We start from the raw sequence: 25,076 nt of genomic DNA on the forward strand, positions 1-25,076 counted from the left end.
AGGGTTATTCTATTTCTATAATTATTCCTTTTGAGCAATTCCAATCATTCACATATGTTGCACGTTTATGTGATACGTATGTTGATACATATGGCTGACGTTTGGAATCTTGTTGCGAGGGTTATTCTATTTCTATAATTATTCCTTTTGAGCATTAATCATTCACATATGTTGCACGTTTATGTGATACGTATGTCGATACATATGGCTGACGTTTGGAATCTTGTTGCGAGGGTTATTCTATTTCTATAATTATTCCTTTTGAGCATTCCACTCATTCACATATGTTGCACGTTTATGTGATACGTATGTTGATACATATGGCTGACGTTTGGAATCTTGTTGCGAGGGTTATTCTATTTCTATAATTATTCCTTTTGAGCATTCCACTCATTCACATATGTTGCACGTTTATGTGATACGTATGTTGATACATATGGCTGACGGTTGGAATCTTGTTGCGAGGGTTATTCTATTTCTATAATTATTCCTTTTGAGCATTCCACTCATTCACATATGTTGCACGTTTATGTGATACGTATGTTGATACATATGGCTGACGTTTGGAATCTTGTTGCGAGGGTTATTCTATTTCTATAATTATTCCTTTTGAGCATTCCACTCATTCACATATGTTGCACGTTTATGTGATACGTATGTTGATACATATGGCTGACGGTTGGAATCTTGTTGCGAGGGTTATTCTATTTCTATAATTATTCCTTTTGAGCATTCCACTCATTCACATATGTTGCACGTTTATGTGATACGTATGTTGATACATATGGCTGACGGTTGGAATCTTGTTGCGAGGGTTATTCTATTTCTATAATTATTCCTTTTGAGCATTCCACTCATTCACATATGTTGCACGTTTATGTGATACGTATGTTGATACATATGGCTGACGTTTGGAATCTTGTTGCGAGGGTTATTCTATTTCTATAATTATTCCTTTTGAGCATTCCACTCATTCACATATGTTGCACGTTTATGTGATACGTATGTTGATACATATGGCTGACGGTTGGAATCTTGTTGCGAGGGTTATTCTATTTCTATAATTATTCCTTTTGAGCATTCCACTCATTCACATATGTTGCACGTTTATGTGATACGTATGTTGATACATATGGCTGACGTTTGGAATCTTGTTGCGAGGGTTATTCTATTTCTATAATTATTCCTTTTGAGCATTCCACTCATTCACATATGTTGCACGTTTATGTGATACGTATGTTGATACATATGGCTGACGTTTGGAATCTTGTTGCGAGGGTTATTCTATTTCTATAATTATTCCTTTTGAGCATTCCACTCATTCACATATGTTGCACGTTTATGTGATACGTATGTTGATACATATGGCTGACGTTTGGAATCTTGTTGCGAGGGTTATTCTATTTCTATAATTATTCCTTTTGAGCATTCCACTCATTCACATATGTTGCACGTTTATGTGATACGTATGTTGATACATATGGCTGACGTTTGGAATCTTGTTGCGAGGGTTATTCTATTTCTATAATTATTCCTTTTGAGCATTCCACTCATTCACATATGTTGCACGTTTATGTGATACATATGTTGATACATATGGCTGACGGTTGGAATCGTGTTACGTCTTGTGTCCAATTCTTATTCTTATTGAAGAGTCCACTTATTCGCATACGTCGCCCGGCTGTGTGATAGGTATGTCGATATATGGATGATGTTTGGAGTCTTGTTACTAGGGAAGCACTCTTTATTATTTAATACTAACGTGCAAAATTGAAATGTTTAAATATTTCATATTTATTCCAATTGTTGTGATTTTTCTTGTATTATATATTAAATGAGTGAATTTCAATATTTCTTTTATATGGTATTACTGTTTTTTTTCATATTTTTTATATTCTTTGGTACAAATATAGATAATTAACAACTATTTCGGTTCAACTTGTCTAAAAGTTATAATAATCTCTTACATTTTAATTTTCATAGAAAACAAATTTCAAAAACAAATAATTTTTAGTTTCGAAATACCATAATTTTTAATGTCTACCTCAGATTTTTGTTATCTTCAAACTCCTATATCGCCTGAACTATTAAAGGGCTTGTAAAATATCACTTCCGGTAACATTTAAAAAGACATTAAAATATTTTTGAGATTGTTTAAAATACAAAATTATTACCTCTCTCAGTACCTTTAGCGTGGTTAGCAAATTAAAAAATTAAATTATAGTTTATAAAATATTTCAAAAACTTAAATTTCTTCAATATAATTTTTAATTAAACATACGTAAAAAACGCTGAAAAACAACAAACAAATTTTACCAACAACAAAATATACCTATTAAGGTTATATTTTTTACGTTCAAAATGTCATAGAGTTTACCTTAATTATTTTGTTTACTTTCTTGAGAACAGACTGTAAAATACATGGGTTGAATTTTATCTAAGGACTTGTGTGGCACTGCAGATCGAGCTTGGTTGTGGTGCATGTCAATTTGATGTAGCTAAGCCGTAGCTATGCCTATACCTCAGAGGCGATATCTCGAGTATGGACTGAGGTATAGAATTGAAATATCTTTGTATCACTCAGCGAGCTAGAAAAATTTCTCTTACTTTGTCCACAGTATGTATATCTAGAAAATTAAGTTAGCTATAGCTAAAATTGTCTAATATACAGTACATATACTGTTTTGTATTAAATATGGAACAGTCAATATTTTTTTATCTTTTCTGTTCTTAATTAACTGTTAAAGTTAAGAATAATAATTATAATAATTTATAAATATTTAAACAGGTGATAGTAAATGTTTGCTGCTTATCTGTCAAAGTCTTTTACACTTTACAATTGGAGTACTGTACTACACTACAGTAAAATGCCATCATTTATTACATTATAAGTGTGGCATATCATTCAACTGCTATCAATATCATTGGAGCTATTTAATAAAATATTATGTAATATTGGAGAGCAATTCGAGAAATTCAAACGTAATTATAAACACCTGTTTCACTCCCCGACATCTTCTTTAAACTTCAAACTAAAATGGATCAAGAAATCGGAATATATTTAAGAGACTATTTTTAGTTCAGGATTGTTTGGAATGCCTTTAAAAGGAGAATCTCATGTTATCCTTGTTTTTCTAAATGACGTGTGAAACTGTGGGTAACTACTAGTATTAGGATAAACAGAAATTTGCACATCTTCTTACGGTTGTGTACATTTATATAAAGAACGAAAAGATTACTTGAATAACGTTTAAGAGACATTTTGAATAAAACAACGAGAAATCTGGTGGGTATCACAATGACTAGAAGAATTCCACTGTTTAAAATGTTTGGCAAAGTTATTTCTCGCTCCCTATTGTAAAAGCTGCTTTGTTTAGGCCCTTGTTACTTCCAGAACAACAATACACTCGGCCAGCCTTTTCCTTATTTCAGTAATATTTTAAACCCATTTTAATCACTTTATTTCTAGGCCGTGCACTAAGCTTAGATTACTGACGTTTAAATATTGTGTCTCTTTATATTATCATAATCTGTATTATTTAAAGGATGTCTTGATTTTTTAAAGAAGATTTTAAGTATCTAAAATTATGATTCTATATACACATTTGTATTCTTACACTACTATATGTGCCTTTTGCGGATTTTAAGCACTTATTGTTGTAGGGATCTGTCTCCCTGGCTTCGCGAATTCCAGTGTTAATTTTATGAAAGTATCGTTTTTACATCAGATTACTAAAACATACATATTGTTCTCAGACAGCTACTCTCAATTCACTAAACCGTTATAATATATACAGTAACAAACTTAATCAACCTCTGTTGGATGGTAACCCGTTAGATAAGAGTCAATTTTGTGAACTTTTAAAAAGGGTACTGAAAGGTTATTTTTAATTGTAAACTAGATTTATAGATTACAACCTCAATGAAATGATAACAGGATTTCGGACATTTGCCATCGTTATAGGTTATAAAAAAATAATACGATAATACGACGTTTCGAGGATTGGAACCTATCCCCTTCCTCAGGTGGGGGAGGTATTAATACATACCAAAATAAAGAACCGAAAAAAGTAATGAAGGGAAATGAAAAGGTTCAAACATACCCAAAAGCTGCTTGGAGTACAGTCTAGAAAAAAAAAACATGAATGTTGGAAAAAAGTGGATATTCACCTTATGAAATGTAATTTAATGTAAATGTATATTGATCAAATGAATCAGGTAACTTTACACCATTGCGCAAGAAAATGTTTTCCCCATTATTTTGTCGGTATTACAATGTTTTTATTTGGAAAGTAAGTGGAGTTCGCTGAACGAGTCAGTCCGTACTTGATTGAGTGAGTACAATTATAGAGTATGTTTGATAATTGTAATACGTGTATAAGGTGAAGTTGTGCACCTGACACTCTACAGTATAGATAGACTCAGGAGTACGCACTGCATAAGAGACTTTTACTCACTCTTCAATAAAGCACATACAGTTAGCTAACAATTGCTATTTCTCTAAATGGCCTAATAATGGCTAGGGGATGTTTTTATAGACTTTATAGCAGGCATTCAGATGGCCATGAATCACCCTAGCAAAGCTGACATTTCCTCACAGCATTACGTAACAAAGTCACTAAACGTATTTTCTGAAATGCATTCATCGTGTCTTCATTCAGATTCTTTTTTGCAGGAACACTTAAAGCTAAATGTATGAACTATACAAGTATTACATAAAACGTTGACCCTAAAATCTTGATTAGATAAAATTAAACTTGGCTGTATTAGAGGCGAAGTTAAGACTATAATATCCTCTCTTCCAGTTAACCTCAGTACACTTTATCGTATTACAGTCATACAGAAATTAATTGAAAATAACATGGTAACTGAACAAAATTCCATAATTATAATTACTATATTGACAAAAACTTAAAATTACAGTATTGGACATAAGATCACTATGTATAGTAGGGAAAACAAAGCAAAAATATTAAAGTAAAGTAGTTTTCACTTTTAGTTCATATTATAAACATTTAAATAATTTTCACATTTAGCGCCTAAGACTGCCACAAAAAGTATTTTGAGGTCTAGGATTTAGTTATGTTACACCAGAAATTATCACAAAAAATGTACTTTGTTTAAAATGTTGGAGTTGATAGCATCATGAAATTATTGGCCAAAATAATAACAATATAAAACCACCAAATCGTTAAAAAATATCTAATGTCGTCTCCATAAAATATTTTAAAAACGTTTTATACTTTTTATGTAAAATAGTAAAATCACCTCATCCATTTATCAGAAGAAGGATCCCTTAATATCTCTAAAACGGGTAAGTTAATGAAAATAATCCAAAAATAACAATGACTTAAAATTGTCTTTTATAAATTAAATCTACGATTATATGATTATACTGTATCTAATTATCATCTGATCCTTAACCCTCCGAGTGGTGAAAGACGCTGCAGCGTCTATTAAATCTCGTTCGCGAGTGGCAAAGACGCTCTAGCGTCTATTAACGCAAGCCTCTCTTGTTACGGTATTTCCGATGTTATGCTGCGACTTAAACGCTATATATTGGGTATGGTTAGAAAGACCAGATTCTAAACTTTAATTTGATATAGTATTTAGATATGATGGTACTAATGGAACTCTTACAAACGGTTCATCCACCTACTGTACTACCTCCTGGACCAAGTGTAGGTCTTCTTCACGGGATTGCTTATTTACCAGACTTTGTGCAGTATGTGTACACACCAAAAAAAGGGGGTAAAAGTCACTTCTGGTGCCCAACTTGTAATTTTGGGGTTCATAGGGAGTGTTTCCCTTACCTGGAACATTATTGGAGGCCTCTCAAACCAGGAAGAATGATGAGGAATGAGGTTGGCTCTGATACTGACTAAAATGCAGTAAAAAACGTGTACATAAAAGTTTCGATCAGCAAATAGTGCGTTGTTTTTAGGAATAATACATATAACGGATACATATTTTTGTTCAGAATTAAATTTTAAACAAAATGGCTATTTTGGATTTGTGTTAAAAATTAAGTTTAGGAACATTTACTCAGCCTAATATAAAACAAAAAAATTTGAATTTTTATTTTTGGAATTCAACCCATTGGTTTTTTTACACCAATCCAAGGTAAGTGTTTCATATTATTACCATTCTACTCTGTGTGTTATGAAGTTTAAATCGATGTATGATATGTCATACATATAATATACAGGATTTTATATAAATTTTCTTTTGCGAACATACAAAATCAGTAAAAATGTCCCGCCACTTGGAGAAAAAAGTACCGCCACTCGGAGGGTTAAACCATTTTTATTACACTTGTCCCAAACTTTAAGTTAGTCATTTACTCTGATGCAAACTTTATTTTTTCTAGGAACTTACATTGTCTGATATTTGTTAGATATTTAACAATATCAATTTAAATAATTAAACAGAAGGAGACATGACGAGTTTGTAAATCATGTTTAATCAACATGTTTGTTGATTCGATTAAGTTTATTCCTTCCAAGAACTTAAATTGTCTGACATTTGAAAATATCTTTTATTATCATCGAAATAATTACGTAGAAGGCGGCATGATGAGGAAATAATTACATAGAGGAGGCGTGATGTGTTTGTTAATCATGTATTCTGATCCGATTAAGTTCATTCCTTCCAAGAGCCAACGTGGTAAGAAATTTGTTAGATATTTAACAATGGCAAATGAATAATGACGTAGAAGGAAGGGGTGGTTAATATGTTAATCATGTATTCTGACCCGATTAAGCTTATATCTTCTAACACCTTACATTGCCAAACATTAGCTGCACTTTTAACACTACCAAACTAAATAATGATGTAGAAGGAAGGCGTGATGAGTTTGTTAATCATGTATTCTGATCCGATTAAGTTCATTCCCTCCTGACATATGTTAAATATTTAACACTACCAAACAAAATAATGACGGAGAAGGAAGGCGTGATGAGTTTGTTAATCATGTATTCTGATCCGATTAAGTTCATTCCCTCCTGACATTTGTTAAACATTTAACATTATCAAGCGAAATAATAAAGCAGAAGGAGTCGTGACGAGTTTGTTAATCATGTATTCTGATCCGATTGTTCATTCCCTCCTGACATTTGTTAAATATTTAACATTATCACGCGAAATAATAAAGCAGAAGGAGTCGTGATGAGTTTGTTAATCATGTATTCTGATCCGATTAAGTTCATTCCCTCCTGACATTTGTTAAATATTTATCATTATCAAGCGAAATAGTAAAGCAGAAGGAGTCGTGATGAGTTTGTTAATCATGTATTCTGATCTGACTAAGTTCATTCCTTTCAGGAGCGTCTAAATTGTCTAAAATTAGATGCATTTGTATGATTACAAAAAGTAAATCATTACTTAGAATGATTCGTAATAAATTGTTTAATCATATATTCTGATCCGACCAAGTTTTTTTATTGCCATTAAATTATATTATCTTAAATTAGTCCTTAACGTTACCTAACGAACAACGTCGTAGAAAGAAGCGGGATGAGTTTGTAATCATGTATTCTCATCTGGTTGTATTTATTCGTCTCTAAATTGATTGAAAGTAGTTAAATTTTGGAAGAAAAACGTTTTGAAGTCAATGCTGTAAAATAGTTAACTCTTTGACTGTGACCCCTATGAGGACAATTATAATGCACAAAATAATTCTGTATAATGTCCCAGTGGAGGTTTTAACTACACGTATTACAGATATCCAGTTATTGTACAATATCGTAAAACTATTACAGAAAGGAACAAGACTGCAAACAGATTTTAAATATGTCATTTACCTCTTTATATCTTTCACTGATAATTGAAATTGCAGTAAACATGTATCTTGTTCTTTCTTTAGAGATTCTTTAGGTTTCGACAATGGACAGTTTGTGTGAAAAAAGTAGGATTTGCCATCTTTCAATAATTCGGACAAGACAAGAGACAAGAAATCAATAATTTTCGAGATCCTCAATCTAATTTATTCTTCTTTTGGTGGATGGTTTAAAACGTACTACACGTAACTACTGTATAGTAACAATGAACAAATCACAAGAGAGCGTTTTGACACGCTTAGGAATCAAAATAAACAAGTTGTGTGTCAACTCTATGCCCACGAAAACAACATGTAAACAAACGTAACCAAAGAACATGTTTTAATTGTTTTTTTTTCGATTTGGGATTTTTGTTTTAGTAGCATATTTTAATTGAGTATAAAACATGCAGTAACAAAAATAATATAAATTGCTGAACTTGAACTATAGAATACAGGTCACAATAGGTCTGCACTTAACGATCAATCACAGAGAACAGGCGAAAGGCCAATAGTAAATGGCGATCGTAAAGCAGAAACAATATGGAGGCAAATCAGGAAACAGGGGTGGGATTTTTGTTATTGGTTCCATCTAGTCGAACTTATCAAAACGTACTGTGACTCCATTTTAGTTTCTTAGAAATCTTTACTTCATTTAATACTTTGGTACTTTGGGTTCATTGTAATTTTATTTTCAGGAATTGATAATCAATGCGGGGTAATATCGATTGATGGATGAGTGTTTATCCACTAGTTTGATGTATGATGCCTCGATTAATTTCCTTTAAAGAAATGAACTCCCGATTTATTACAAGATCGCAAAAGTTTTATATTTACTTTGTCCAAATTCATTAATTGATATTCGGACCAAAAATGTTATCGTGGAATATTGAATTTCCCCTTTTCTTGAGTATACTTTGTATTCTTTAACTTTGCCGATTAATTGTCTTTTTGTCTCGCCTATATATTCTGTATTACAACTACATTTTATGCTGTAAACACAGCTCTTGAAACCCAGTGTACCATTGTTCTTTTTTTCGAGAATTTGTCTGAGTAGTGTGTGATGTAAAAGCTGTTCTAACGTTCTACTATCTATCTACTCCTCTAATTTTTCCCGATAATCCTCGCAAAAAGGGATTGACATAAACGCACATTTATTCCTATTTTAATTTATTCGTTGAGGCATAGTTGTTCTGTTTCGTTTGCATTTGTATATTATTGACTGAGGATATCCATTAAAATGAATGCAAGAAAATAATTTCATAAACAGACCTCGTACTGTTTTCTAAACCTATTTTATCTTTCCCTGACGTTTTTAATGTTATATAGTCCTCATGAAAGTGACCATAAGTGTTTTTTAATATCCAACCACTGAAAAATATTCGCATTGTTATATTTGAATTCGCAATGAGTTCGCAGTTTATTAGTATTTTGATGGGCACTAACACGAACAATAGCTCTGTAAAATAACAGTGTGGGCCATAACTTCACATAAACACACGTCAAATAAATTTGACACAACGGAGTATCGAAGGATCAGAAAAGAACCTATCGAAGAGGTTGGGGCACAGAAGACGTATGTCCTTTTACTTTTGATCGTATAATTAACAGAGCTTTCATTCAAGATCTTTACTGTCCAGAACCCGAAATGTATTGACAAAAAAATCAATTTTTAAGTTCATTACAACATTGCTTAATGCCTACTTAAAAAAGATTAGGAATCATAGAAGTCTTTAACATTGTATAGACTTGCTTTAACTGGAATCTGGTTTTGTTTCAGTCTTAAGTATTGTGTAAGACAAGTCTTTCATATCTCCAGGTAAAGCATTAAAAAGTTTGATACCCTCATGCAGAAAACTAGAATGCATTGCACTATGTTTATATCTACTGAACATTAGGTTAGTTTTGGTTCTTTTGGTGTGATTGTGCACATCATAATTTACCACAAAGTCAGACTGAATAGATTTAACATGCAATAAGGTTCCAAATACATGCGAGGATCGCAGTGGCAGTATGCCAAGCTCAATAAACAAAGGTCTACAATGTGTTCTGTAAAGCACACCATTTAACAGCCGCACAGCACGCTTCTGCTGAACAAAACCATTGTTTGCATAACCTGAATGGGCCCAAAGGGCAGTGATTTAAGATGTGTGACTGTGTACATATTCATAATATTTTGTTAGGAGGACATCTAGGCTTAAATTACTACTTAAAGATCTTAACATTAATATACCATTTGTTATCTTTGCAGCCACAGAATCAATATGATGAGCCCTCTTCAGGTTGGATTGAAGTGTAGTGCCAAGGAACTTGAGTAAACTCACATTATCTATACTGCTAAAACTAACTGTGAGATCCTGTACTTTATTATTATTTAATCTCATATCAATAACATCAATCAATCACCAATTACTTTTTTGCACACAAGAGATCCTGGGCCAAGACCCAGGATGTATACGTTTTTCTGTATACAAAGCCAAAGGTCATCCAATAAATAACTAACATTCAGCACTTGAACTATATGCTAAGTTTAGGCTATTTAACTTCTTCTCGATCTCCTTTTCCATTTGACTTTGACTTTTATGAGGGATTGGACATTATGGACATTACTGACATAAACCTTTCCCCCTATCCTTCCATCCACAACACTTATATCGCCACTCTGAGGAAAATCGTGGTATTGCAAAGATACCTGATTATCCGCCTTTATTTAATTAACAGGGCATTTCCCTCAGTTTAGTAGGATAAAGCCAAAGGTCATCCAATAAATAACTAACATTCAGCACTTGAACTATATGCTAAGTTAAGGCTATTTAACTTCTTCTCGATCTTCTTTTCCATTTGACTTAGACTTTTATGAGGCATTGGACATTACTGACATAAACCTTTCCCCCTATCCTTCCATCCACAGCACTTATATCGCCACTCGGAGGAAAATCATGGTGTTGCAGACACCTGATTATCCGCCTTTATTTAAATAACAGGGTATTCCCCTCAGTTTAGTAGGATAGTTGAACAGGAAAAATTATCTTCGCCCAAAAGCTTTTTGTAGGCCGATTCAGAAATAAGCTCTTGTAAGATCCAACAAAACGCGTTCACCAAGACCTGTTTCTGACAGTTTATATAAAGTGGCAAACAATAACATCTACTACAAAACCACGTTGAAATGTTGACTTAGATCTAAAATCAAAATGAGAAGTACTGAAGATTTAATTCTCTCATTCAATTCCCTGGCTTGATTTACATAATCAAAGTGAGCTGTACTGAGGGTTTAATTCTATCATTCAATTAATTGAGTTGAATACACAATAAAAATTAGTCGTACTTAGTGTATAATCCTCTCATTTAATTTCCTGGCTTGAATACATAATCAATTTGAGCCGTTCTGAGGGTTTAATTCTTTAATTTAATTATGTGGCTTGAATACACAATCAAATTGAGTAGTACTGAGGGTTTAATTCTATCATTCAATTACCTGGCTTGAATACACAATCAAAGTTAGCAGTACTGAGGGTTTAACTCTCTCATTCAATAATCTGGGCTGAATACACAATCAACTACAAAACCCCACTGTATATCTTGTAAGGTTGGGTATATGTAGGTTGTTATTACTTACTTATCTTTTCTGACACGTTACGTAATAATTAATCAAATCTAGATTTTCTTAACAGCTATCGTGTGTATTATAGAACGTCTGTCTACTAGTAATAAATTTAATTTTGGTTAATCCCATTTTATTATCTAGGGAATATGAAATTCTGCACCTTTGCTAAATTCAACGAATCTGTTATGACAGAGACATTTATGAAAGAACCTCTACTGGGCCTATTGTGTCATCTTCGACCGAATCCAAACTCTGAGGTTCACTGATGGTTGAGGATGCAGGTTTCGTGACAACATTGAAAACCCAAGGTCTGAGTACCTAACGTGTGTGATGTAATTTCTATGTCTTAATATTATATGGCACAGTGTAATTGACAGAGACATTCTGAGCGTGACTCGTAGCGTGTCGTGTTGTGTGCGTGGGTTACCCTATAAAACCGGAAATAAACTCGATTACGTTTATTTGGGTTACTGCTGTTTTATTTATTCATTTATTCCCACGGTACAAACCAATTTTTATAAAACTAGTATGTTTTAGATGGCTTAACAAAAAACATGGCTGAAGTATAGTAAGTCGCTGTCAACAAAGATTCATAGCATGTCCAACTTAATAACGGTAATCCACTAATACTTAACGGAAAAAACAATGTTAACATCAAAACAATACTTATAAGAATGCACTATATAAACTATAGAATATGACTCACATCAAGTTGTAAATGATAAACAAGATGCAAATAATTAATAAGTAGCCAAAAGTACTATTCCTAGTAAACAGTGGCAAATGCTGTACATCCAAAGGACAACACCGGCAAACACTACGGTTAATATACACGAGATGCAACAACAACCAACAATAATGTATAACAAGGATACAAGGCCCCCCAAAGGCACCACAAGGATACACCAAATGGCCCTTAACAGTACCAATAGGAGACACCAGTGCGGCTCTCTAAATGCACCACCTAGACAGCACCAGACATAAGACTCTGCACCACCGACCGATCTCCTGAAGGCACCCTCAGAGTCAGCTAAGAAGTCCACAAGCTTTCCAGTCTTATTGTTCACAGATCCTTATCACAGCATAATGTTAATTAATAATCTACAAAAATAACTTAATATAACAATAGGCAGATATTGAGCTACGCCTCTACAACGGCATTCACCACTGACAGCTATCAGATTGACTAATAATTTACTATGATACCCAAGTGACAAGTCAGACGTCACTACAGTCTTGGGAACTGTGGGAGTTTTCATGTCGTAACAGGTGTACAGCACGGTGATGGGATGGGCGGTGGGGAAGCGCGTTTAGCTACCAGTGAGATGGGGAGATGTTGGAAGGGCGAATGAATGGTCTCGTAAAGCGTTCAGACATTGCAAGAGGTCTTGAGCACTAGAGGAAACATACTGAGTGTTAGTCCTTCTCTATATATAATTACTAACGTGATCGATCTTTTTAAGCTGTGGGCACCAGAAAGAGTAATGAATTAAAGTGTTTAAGTTATTAGTTAGTATGTTATTCACGGTGCTTGTTGGTCGATCTTTTCTGTTCAAGTGTACATTGCAAGTTTTAAAACCTTTTTATTTATACCGGATCCCATCCTCTATATTAACTTTCTTATGAATAGAGATAAAGAGGTTTACTTTGGGGGATGTTTTTATGACCAACTAAGGAGATTTTTAAAGTATGAACATTTTTGACTCCCTGCCTTTAAAATGGGGTATTTTGGAGGTAAGTAACTTTGACACAGTTACTAGATTGAATGTTTCTCTCATACTAACTGGTAACCAATAAGAGATGACATGGCAAAACCAACTACTGGTATTTCCTGGACTTCCAAGAGGTTTCGGTCATACAAACGAAAACCTAATAAATGCTATGTTAATTATGGTTGTTTGTTGATTCTTGCAATAAATCGCCTTATGATTTGGTGCGATCCGTTTAAAAATAGCTAGTGAGTGAATATTTTATCTGCCCTACAATAACTATAAAGCTTTGAGGGTTTTACAAAATAATTCAAACTTTAATTGGCCACCAAATTTGATAGAGTAACATTAGGGACCTCTAGTCTGTGCCATTCTCCTTCTTTTTATAATATCTTTAAAATGTGGTGTCATTTGCTAGGGGTTCCACATTTTTACTTACCCCCAAAATATCCCAATTTAGGTGAGAAGTCAAACATTTTTATACATAAAAACTCGTCGGTTGGTCATATAAACATCCCCCAAAGTTAATCACTCCATCTCTATTCCTAAAAGTCAATAGGGAGGGGAGGAGAATTTTAAACCCTCCGATATAGTTATTGAGTAACTCTTTTGATTATTATCGTATCTATCTTTGCCCATAGTGCCAATGTCTCACGAAACACTTATTATATTTGAGGTAAATATTGTTTTGACAAGTAAATGTGGTATTAGTTAAAAGATTTTAATATAATTCTAGAATGAAAGAACAAAAGTCACCAACAGAAAGATTAACGTTAAAGGCCGCCGCTCGGTGACTCTGGATGTCCTATGTGCCGCTAAGCTCCGGCCGGATGACATGAAAAGTAAATGTGAATGAAGCGATGCGTGTGTGCCTTTGTGTGACTCAGTTGCAAACTGCCGATCTGACGCTTTATCATTCTGGTGACACCAATCCCAGGACTATTAACAAGCCGACGTTCTTTACAATTAATGCGACTCTGGTTTAAATAAAATCACTATAACGCTTTAGGTACATCCTAATCTATATTAAAGTGAATGTTTGTCTGTATGTCCTTTATAGACTCAGAAACCATTTGACTGATAATTATGAAAATTTGTATGTATCTATATTTTTCCAAGTAGAAGGTTTATATGCTATGACCATTCATGTTACTCACCACCAGGCTGCACTGTGAAATATAAAAATTATCAAAGCGCCTTCACATTATAAACTGCAATTACTCTTACGTATATTAAATAGCCAAACACTTTTTGTAGGCGCTAAGTTTTGGTGTATATTTGTCTTTAAAATACATTTCTGGTTGAAATTAAAGATTGATAAATAGACCACTTTATAATAAAGTACATTTACGTGTACAATGGCTATAAAATACACTTTTAACAGATTTTCTTGATCGTGGCAAGAAGGCAAACTCTATATCGGCGTTGGAAATATAGTTTACTTGAAGCAGACGTGTTCATACACGGGCAAAGTTTACGAATAGCGTGTGAAGCCGCGGGAAACAGCTAGTAATATTATAAATGCGAAAGCGTCTTTGTTTGTTTGTTTTGCTTTCACACATAAACTATTCAAACGACTGTACTGAAATTTTACACAGACATTTTTCTTACAGTTCTGGGATGAATATAGGCCTATTCTTCTTTCGAATATATATATATATATATATATATATATATATATATATATATATAACTAAATCAACCATGGAACGTTAAATTCTAAGACCGAAGTATATTTTAATGGCCTTAAATACACACTTTTTAACATATTTTCTTGATCGTGGCAAGAAGGCAAACTCAAAATTGAAGTTGAAATTATAATTCGCTCTAACAAGAAGTACTCCTACAGGTGCAAAACCCACAAAATGGCGGGTGAAGCTACGGGTAACTGCTAGTTTCAGATAAATATGCTTATTGAAACATTGCTTATAACATAAAACAACATAATATCCATAACGGATATCGAAATTGTTATAATCTGAAGAAGTTGTAGCAAACTAAATTGAAACATTAAATACTTAATCAAATACAAACAAGATTATCAGACAGCGTTGTATAAGGAAACATCTAACGTTACTACTGCAGTAGTAACATTAGAGCTTTACCTTTCTGGGACGCTGTAATCTAGAATAATTTATATAATACAAATAGCTTACAAGATAATCAGACAGCATTGTTGTAAGTGTGGAAAAGCTCCTAACGTTACTGCTGCAGCAATAACATTAGAGTTTTACCTTTCTGGGACGCTGTAATCTAGAATAATTTATATAATACAAATAGCTTACAAGATAATCAGACAGCATTGTTGTAAGTGTGGAAAAGCTATGTAACGTTACTGCTGCAGCAATAACATTAGAGCTTTACCTTTCTGGGACGCTGTAATCTAGAATAATGTTTATATAATACAAATAGCTTACGAGATAATCAGACAGCATTGTTGTAAGTGTAGAGAAGCTATGTAACGTTACTGCTGCAGCAATGACATTAGAGTTTTACCTTTCTGGGACGGCTGTAATCTAGAATAATTTATATAATACAAATAGCTTACGAGATAATCAGACAGCACAGACATTGTTGAAGTAGTAGAGAAGCTATGTAACGTTACTGCTGCAGCAATGACATTAGAGTTTTACCTTTCTGGAACGCTGTAATCTAGAATAATTTATATAATACAAATAGCTTACGAGATAATCAGACAGCATTGTTGTAAGTGTAGAGAAGCTATGTAACGTTACTGCTGCAGCAATGACATTAGAGTTTTACCTTTCTGGAACGGTGTAATCTAGAATAATTTATATAATACAAATAGCTTACGAGATAATCAGACAGCATTGTTGTAAGTGTAGAGAAGCTATGTAACGTTACTGCTGCAGCAATGACATTAGAGTTTTACCTTTCTGGAACGGTGTAATCTAGAATAATTTATATAATACAAATAGCTTACGAGATAATCAGACAGCATTGTTGTAAGTGTAGAGAAGCTATGTAACGTTACTGCTGCAGCAATGACATTAGAGTTTTACCTTTCTGGAACGGTGTAATCTAGAATAATTTATATAATACAAATAGCTTACGAGATAATCAGACAGCATTGTTGTAAGTGTAGAGAAGCTATGTAACGTTACTGCTGCAGCAATGACATTAGAGTTTTACCTTTCTGGAACGGTGTAATCTAGAATAATTTATATAATACAAATAGCTTACGAGATAATCAGACAGCATTGTTGTAAGTGTAGAGAAGCTATGTAACGTTACTGCTGCAGCAATGACATTAGAGTTTTACCTTTCTGGGACGCTGTAATCTAGAATAATTTATATAATACAAATAGCTTACGAGATAATCAGACAGCATTGTTGTAAGTGTAGAGAAGCTATGTAACGTTACTGCTGCAGCAATGACATTAGAGTTTTACCTTTCTGGGACGCTGTAATCTAGAATAATTTATATAATACAAATAGCTTACGAGATAATCAGACAGCATTGTTGTAAGTGTAGAGAAGCTATGTAACGTTACTGCTGCAGCAATGACATTAGAGTTTTACCTTTCTGGGACGCTGTAATCTAGAATAATTTATATAATACAAATAGCTTACGAGATAATCAGACAGCATTGTTGTAAGTGTAGAGAAGCTATGTAACGTTACTGCTGCAGCAATGACATTAGAGTTTTACCTTTCTGGAACGGTGTAATCTAGAATAATTTATATAATACAAATAGCTTACGAGATAATCAGACAGCATTGTTGTAAGTGTAGAGAAGCTATGTAACGTTACTGCTGCAGCAATGACATTAGAGTTTTACCTTTCTGGAACGGTGTAATCTAGAATAATTTATATAATACAAATAGCTTACGAGATAATCAGACAGCATTGTTGTAAGTGTAGAGAAGCTATGTAACGTTACTGCTGCAGCAATGACATTAGAGTTTTACCTTTCTGGAACGGTGTAATCTAGAATAATTTATATAATACAAATAGCTTACGAGATAATCAGACAGCATTGTTGTAAGTGTAGAGAAGCTATGTAACGTTACTGCTGCAGCAATGACATTAGAGTTTTACCTTTCTGGAACGGTGTAATCTAGAATAATTTATATAATACAAATAGCTTACGAGATAATCAGACAGCATTGTTGTAAGTGTAGAGAAGCTATGTAACGTTACTGCTGCAGCAATGACATTAGAGTTTTACCTTTCTGGAACGGTGTAATCTAGAATAATTTATATAATACAAATAGCTTACGAGATAATCAGACAGCATTGTTGTAAGTGTAGAGAAGCTATGTAACGTTACTGTTGCAGCAATGACATTAGAGTTTTACCTTTCTGGGACGCTGTAATCTAGAATAATTTATATAATACAAATAGCTTACAAGATAATCAGACAGCATTATTGTAAGTGTGGAAAAGCTCCTAACGTTACTGCTGCATCAATAACATTAGAGTTTTACCTTTCTGGGACGGTGTAATCTAGAATAATTTATATAATACAAATAGCTTACGAGATAATCAGACAACATTGTTGTAAGTGTAGAGAAGCTATGTAACGTTACTGCTGCAGCAATGACATTAGAGTTTTACCTTTCTGGAACGCTGTAATCTAGAATAATTTAAATAATACAAATAGCTTACGAGATAATCAGACAGCATTGTTGTAAGTGTAGAGAAGCTATGTAACGTTACTGCTGCAGCAATTGACATTAGAGTTTTACCTTTCTGGGACGCTGTAATCTAGAATAATTTATATAATACAAATAGCTTACGAGATAATCAGACAGCATTGTTGTAAGTGTAGAGAAGCTATGTAACGTTACTGCTGCAGCAATGACATTAGAGTTTTACCTTTCTGGGACGCTGTAATCTAGAATAATTTATATAATACAAATAGCTTACGAGATAATCAGACAGCATTGTTGTAAGTGTAGAGAAGCTATGTAACGTTACTGCTGCAGCAATGACATTAGAGTTTTACCTTTCTGGGACGCTGTAATCTAGAATAATGTATATAATACAAATAGCTTACGAGATAATCATACAGCATTGTGGTAAGTGTAGAGAAGCTCCTAACGTTACTGCTGCAGCAATGACATTAGAGTTTTACCTTTCTGGGACGCTGTAATCTAGAATAATGTATATAATACAAATAGCTTGCAAGATAATCAGACAGCATTGTTGTAAGTGTAGAGAAGCTCCTAACGTTACCGCTACTGCAATAACATTAGAGCTCTAATTGAATGGGACGCTGTTATATAGAATAATTAATAAAATTAAAACTGGATTGCAGCAATATGAACAGTCCTACTTACAACATTGACTAAGTCTATAGTAGGCTTGAAGTTAATGTCCGATCTCTTACCAATTGTTTTAGGATCAAGTTTGGATTTCCCTAATTACCAATCTGAAATTGGCTGTGATGATGAGCGAGCATTATTTTAACTACAAATATCGGTGATCAGTGGTTAACACAGTTTACCACCAACATGAGTTGGAATTATCTGAAAGCACTGACCTAATTGAGTGTACTATGTGAAGGTCGACGCGACACTAAACCGTCGTTCCATCCATAAGTATTGGGGCCAGGTATGAATATTTTATAGCTATGCCGATGTACTCGTACATCGTTGTGGGAATGTGATTGACACAAGTGAATGTAATTTTACAATAGTATATATAGAAAAATAATTATTTTGGTCAACAACAGCATCTAATAGAATGTTACAGGTATAGCACTTAAGAAAGGCAATTTCTTTATCAATAATAATGATTGATATAAGAAATGGATTACATAAACAGTTTTTTATTGGAGATAAAACTTTTTAAAAATAGTTGTTTAATATACAAACTATTTTCAAATAGTACAAATTGTAAGGACATCAACACTGTCTTAAAAACTTATGTTAAACAAATTCCAATATGCGAAATAAATACTAAGGTACATTTAATTTATGCTCAAATTCCAACTGCAGAGTTTAATAAGGTATAGAAAACCGCTGGTTAACATTAATGAGGAAAAATACGATTTTACCGGACGTTTGACATAGTTCAATGACACAAAAAGTCAATAACACAGGATTCGAAATGTTGGGAAATATTATTCCTTCACAACCATTTCATCGTCAAAAATAAATTCGTATATAATATAGGGATATAATTTGGATTTTTGCTTCCCTATATATATATATATATATATACAGGGAAGCAAAAATCCAAATTTGAAGACGATAGACGACCATTAGGCGCCTATATCTGCTAAGATTTTAATGAAGGACATCTGCGGCACTGATCTAAACAATATACAGGGGTTAGGTCACTTAGCAATGTTTAGTGTACTGTACCTGTGACTGTACCTGATCTCATTTGATAACGTTATTTGGGAGTTTCCGACGTTGCCGGTTTTCTCGAATAACAGGGTTGCCATTTACTGCTGGAGTGTCTTATAAATAATAATTATTAGACGAGTATAAGTAAAACATGGCATTAAGCATGAAGAAATAAATTGTAACTGGTAAAAATTATTGCGTTGTATTATTTACTCATACAAGCGCCCAAGAATGGCATAAAACTGATTATTTTAATAAATTGTACTAAATTCCCTGTAATACTGTTGATGTAAAATGTAATATATATATATATATATATATATATATATATATATATATATATAAATATATAATAAACTAACAATGGCAATGTAGTTAGCCTAGTTATATTTAATCCTCATAGGGCGAAATTGTAAAAAATGGATGAATAATTATTTTTTTTATTATTTTATTGAATGTAAAACTCTTTATATCCCTGACTAAACGAATGTGCCTGTAGCAAAATATGTGAATATTTGGAAAAAAAACGTGCTGAAATGTTACCTCACAAGTTTATATGATCTTTGGTATTTTCTCGTACTGAAAGCTCGGAACAAATATTGAAAAAGCACACAATACAAGTAGGAGTTCTCGTGCTTTTGAAACTCCTCTGGTCCACCGCACTCGTCTAACCCTCTCGGTTACATCGATCTCCACAACTTTACAAAACAGAAACCCAAATTTGACAAAGAACTAAGCTACACAACCAGGCTTCAGATCAGCCAAATTTAACCCCTGAGCATCTTAATTTATGTACAAGATGTTTTGACAATTTTGCCTTAGCACGTAATACATATCAATAACTATTAGATATTAATATATTAACTTAAAATGTTTATGTTTCAGAAGTTTTATTATAAAAAATCTAGTTCTCTTGTGACCACCAGTCTTGAAGTCAATAGGCTAAACCTTAAAAGACTGCATATGAGTGGCAATAATTAAAAGTGTCAATATTTAATATTATTTCATATATAATATTTAATCCATGTAATAAAATAAAAAATATACAAATCTAATTATTTATAGCATATTATTTCATACTACTTCTACAGTTACAAGTTAATTCATTATACTATTTCACAGTATTGTAATTCGATATACTTATCGTTAATATGTATGTGATTTTAGATTTGCTCTTGTACCGTGCAGTGTAGGTTTCCAAGGGTCTAGGGTACACTGCGTCTTTTGATGCAGCTATAGACGAAGCTGTGTTAATTTCAGAAGCAAAATCTAATGCATAATATAGTAATATAAATAGATTTATAGGTAAAATATAATTTTAGGAGGACTAGATGAAACTTTGTGCATGTTAACCATTATGAGGAACAATTTAAACTACAAAGTAAACGTAACGCTAGGTCCCAAAGAATTAGTGTTTCGTAGAAATATCAACGTTTAATCAAAAACTAGACGATCAGGTAGTAAATTTGTTAAAAGGAAAGTTTATTGTTGGCTGAGTATCAAATATCTAATGTCAGGTTCTTGAGACGATAACAATTAAATCAAAAACATTCTATTGTGAATACCCCGAATTTTCAGTAATACCGACTTTCATGAGTGCACAACACAGCTTACAGCATAGTTTTAATGTGAACAATGTAGGACGTGTAACACATTCCAAGTGGATTATCCAATATTACTTATTATGGATAATTTTATTTCACTCACTTGCTATAATGTATAGTACTAACCCTACAACTCAAGTATATTTACTAACACATTGTTTTTGTAACATATTGCGGTCGCAAGTGTCCGAAATCCTGCTATCCATTTAACACTAACTTGGTTATAACGTCCGACGGGTTTAATTAACATCGACATCAGTGTCCTGCAGCTGTGGTAACATCCCGCCCGCTTAGTTGGGACTTCATCACTACTTAACACACTTAATACGTAATTTATGATTACTGAAATGGCGCTAAGCAATGTGGGTTTTATGTCATAATCAAATGGCTATAGGAATGAGTTCAGACTAAAATTTCAATTGACTTTTAATTCCGCATTATAAAGGACAAGGGCTTATTGAAATCGTGTCGTTAACCATCCGTCTGGGCGATAGGTCTTAAATAAGGGTTCAGAGACCTTAGGGTTAGTAAATGTACTCAGCTTGATCCAAGGAAGAAATGCTATTGATTTTCCATTGAAAATGTAAAAGGGCAATTTGTCCGTCTATATATCTGTCCCTTTGCCCAGCTGTGCGATTACGCTTGATAGAAAGATCGTAGAATCTTGAAACTTGGTAAATTGATTCCTCTTGGTCCTAGGCGGAACATTATTGAATTTGGGTTCAAAATACTAAAGGGCAGTCCATTTGTGTGTCCGTTCGTCTCCACGATAACCTTTAAAATAAAAATCCTGGGGACTTGAAATTCGGGACATGGGTTCCTCTTAGCCCAAGCAAGATCACTATGGATTCTGGTGCTAAAAGGCCAAAAGACAGTCCGTCCTTATATTTTGATACAACTCTTGATAGAAACGTTCCTCATGGTCCAAACCTCTCTGTGAAAGCTGTGATAAAACCGTACATGAAAGTGAATACGTGTACTCTTCTATGCCAGGTTAGAATCTATGAGAAATATCAAATCCAATAAAATGAAATCAGAGTTATTGCAGCGAACATTCTGAATTATATAACAAACGTCATTGATTAATATTTAAAATTTCCTTCATTTATACGATAACTAAAAAATGCCAGCAAGAGAATAACCTGATTTGATAAGCTTTATAAGGTTAGGCCTCTCATGAATGCATTGGAAACTAAATATTATGTTCTGTTTCCCCTTTATGAAACTGAGCCGTTGTATGCTGGCGTTCAAAGGAAGAATCACATTAAAAATATATATGGCAACAAACCAATGAAGAAAGGATTAAAATTTGGGTTTAAGCCTATGCAGAAACAAGGTTTGTTGTATCCTTTGATGTATATACAGAAAAAACGGGTCTTCGGAAACATGTCTTGGTGAACGCGTTTTGTTCGATCTGACAAGAGCTTTGAATCGGCCTACAAAAAGCTTTTGGGCAAATCTAATTTTTCCTGTTCAACTATCCTACTAAACTGAGGGGAATACTCTGTTATTTAAATAAAGGCGGATAATCAGGTGTCTGCAACACCATGATTTTCCTCCGAGTGGCGATATAAGTGTTGTGGATGGAAGGATAGGGGGAAAAAGTTTGTGTCAGTAATGTCCATAATGTCCATCCCTCATAAAAGTCAAAGTCAAATGGAAAAGGAGATCGAGAAGAAGTTAAATAGCCTAAACTTAGCATATAGTTCAAGTGCTGAATGTTAGTTATTTATTGGATGACCTTTGGCTTTGTATACAGAAAAACGTATACATCCTGGGTCTTGGCCCAGGATCTCTTGTGTGCAAAAAAGTAATTGGTGATTGATTGATGTTATTGATATGAGATTAAATAATAATAAAGTACAGGATGTCACAGTTAGTTTTAGCAGTATAGATAATGTGAGTTTACTCAAGTTCCTTGGCACTACACTTCAATCCAACCTGAAGAGGGCTCATCATATTGATTCTGTGGCTGCAAAGATAACAAATGGTATATTAATGTTAAGATCTTTAAGTAGTAATTTAAGCCTAGATGTCCTCCTAACAAAATATTATGAATATGTACACAGTCACTCATCTTAAATCACTGCCCTTTGGGCCCATTCAGGTTATGCAAACAATGGTTTTGTTCTGCAGAAGCGTGCTGTGCGGCTGTTAAATGGTGTGCTTTACAGAACACATTGTAGACCTTTGTTTATTGAGCTTGGCATACTGCCACTGCGATCCTCGCATGTATTTGGAACCTTATTGCATGTTAAATCTATTCAGTCTGACTTTGTAGTAAATTATGATGTGCACAATCACACCAAAAGAACCAAAACTAACCTAATGTTCAGTAGATATAAACATAGTGCAATGCATTCTAGTTTTCTGGATGAGGGTATCAAACTTTTTAATGCTTTACCTGGAGATATGAAAGACTTGTCTTACACAATACTTAAGACTGAAACAAAACCAGATTCCAGTTAAAGCAAGTCTATACAATGTTAAATACTTCTATGATTCCTTATCTTTTTTTTAAAGTAGGCATTAAGCAATGTTGTAATGGACTTAAAAATTGATTTTTTGTCAATACATTTCGGGTTCTGGACAGCAAAGATCTTGAACAATAGCTCTGTTAATTTTACGATCAAAAGTAAAAGGACAAACGTCTTCTGTGCCCCAACCTCTTCGTTTGGTTCTTTCCGATCCTTCGATACTCCGTTGTGTCAATTTATTTGACGTGTGTTTATGTGAAGTTATGGCCCACACTGTTATTTTACAGAGCTATTCGTGTTTGTGCCCATCAAAATACTAATAAGCTGCGAACTCATTGCGAATTCAATATAACAATGCGAACTCTTTTCAGTCGTTGGATATTTTAAAACACTTATGGTGACTTTCATGAAGACAATATAATATTAAAAACTCCAGGGAAAAATATAATATGTTTTTATAATAGTGGGAGGTCTGTTTATGAATTGATTTTCTTTCATTTATTTTCAATAGTTACCTTCAGTCATTAATGTACAAATGCAAACGAAACAGAACAACTATTTCTTAACGAATAAATTAAAATAGGCATAAATGTACGTTTATATTAATCCCTTTTTGCCAGTATTATCGGAAAAAACTTACAGGAGTAGGTAGATAATACAAAATTAGAACTGCTTTTACATCACACACTACTCAGACAAATTCTGGTAAAACCAAACCAAAAAACGGAGCACTGGGTTTCAAGAGCCGAGACTGTGTTTACTGTATAAAATGTAGTTAAAAAAGAACACAAAGAAAACTCAAGAAAAGCGGAAATTCAATAGTTCACAGTAAAACTTTTGGTCCGAATATCAATTTATGAATTTGGTTAAAGTAAATATAAAAGATCTACAAATTTGCGATCTCGTAATAAATAGGAACTTAATTTCTTTAAAGGAAATTAATCGAAGCTTCATACATCAAACTATCGGATAAACGTTCACTTATCTATCAATCGATATTACCCCGCATTGATTATCAATTCCTGAAAATAAAATTACAATGAACCCAAAGTACCTAAGTATTAAATGAAGTAAAAATTTCTAATAAACCAAAATGGAGTTTGGTATGTTTTGATAAGTTCGTCTAGATCGAACCAATAACAAAAATCTCACTCCTGTTTCCTGATTTGCCTCCATATTGTTTCTTTTTTACGATCGCCATTTACCATTGGCCTTTCGTCTGTTCTCTGTGATTGGTCGTTAAGTGCAGACCTATTGTGACCTGTATTCTATAGTTCAAGTTCAGCAATTTATATTATTTTTGTTACTGCCTGTTTTATACTGAATTAAAATATGCTACTAAAACTAAAATCCCAAATCGAAAACAAAAATTTAAACGTTCTTTTGTTACGTTTGCTTACAGTTGTTGTTTTCGTGTGCATAGAGTTGACACACAACTTGCTTATTGTGATTCCTAAGCGAGTCACAACACTCTCTCATGATTTGTTCATTGTTACTATACAGTAGTTACGTGTTAATTTTAACTATGCAAAAAAAGAAGAAATC

The sequence above is a fragment of the Homalodisca vitripennis genome, chromosome 3 (genome assembly GCF_021130785.1).
Source record: "Homalodisca vitripennis isolate AUS2020 chromosome 3, UT_GWSS_2.1, whole genome shotgun sequence".
Lineage (NCBI taxonomy): Eukaryota > Metazoa > Arthropoda > Insecta > Hemiptera > Cicadellidae > Homalodisca > Homalodisca vitripennis.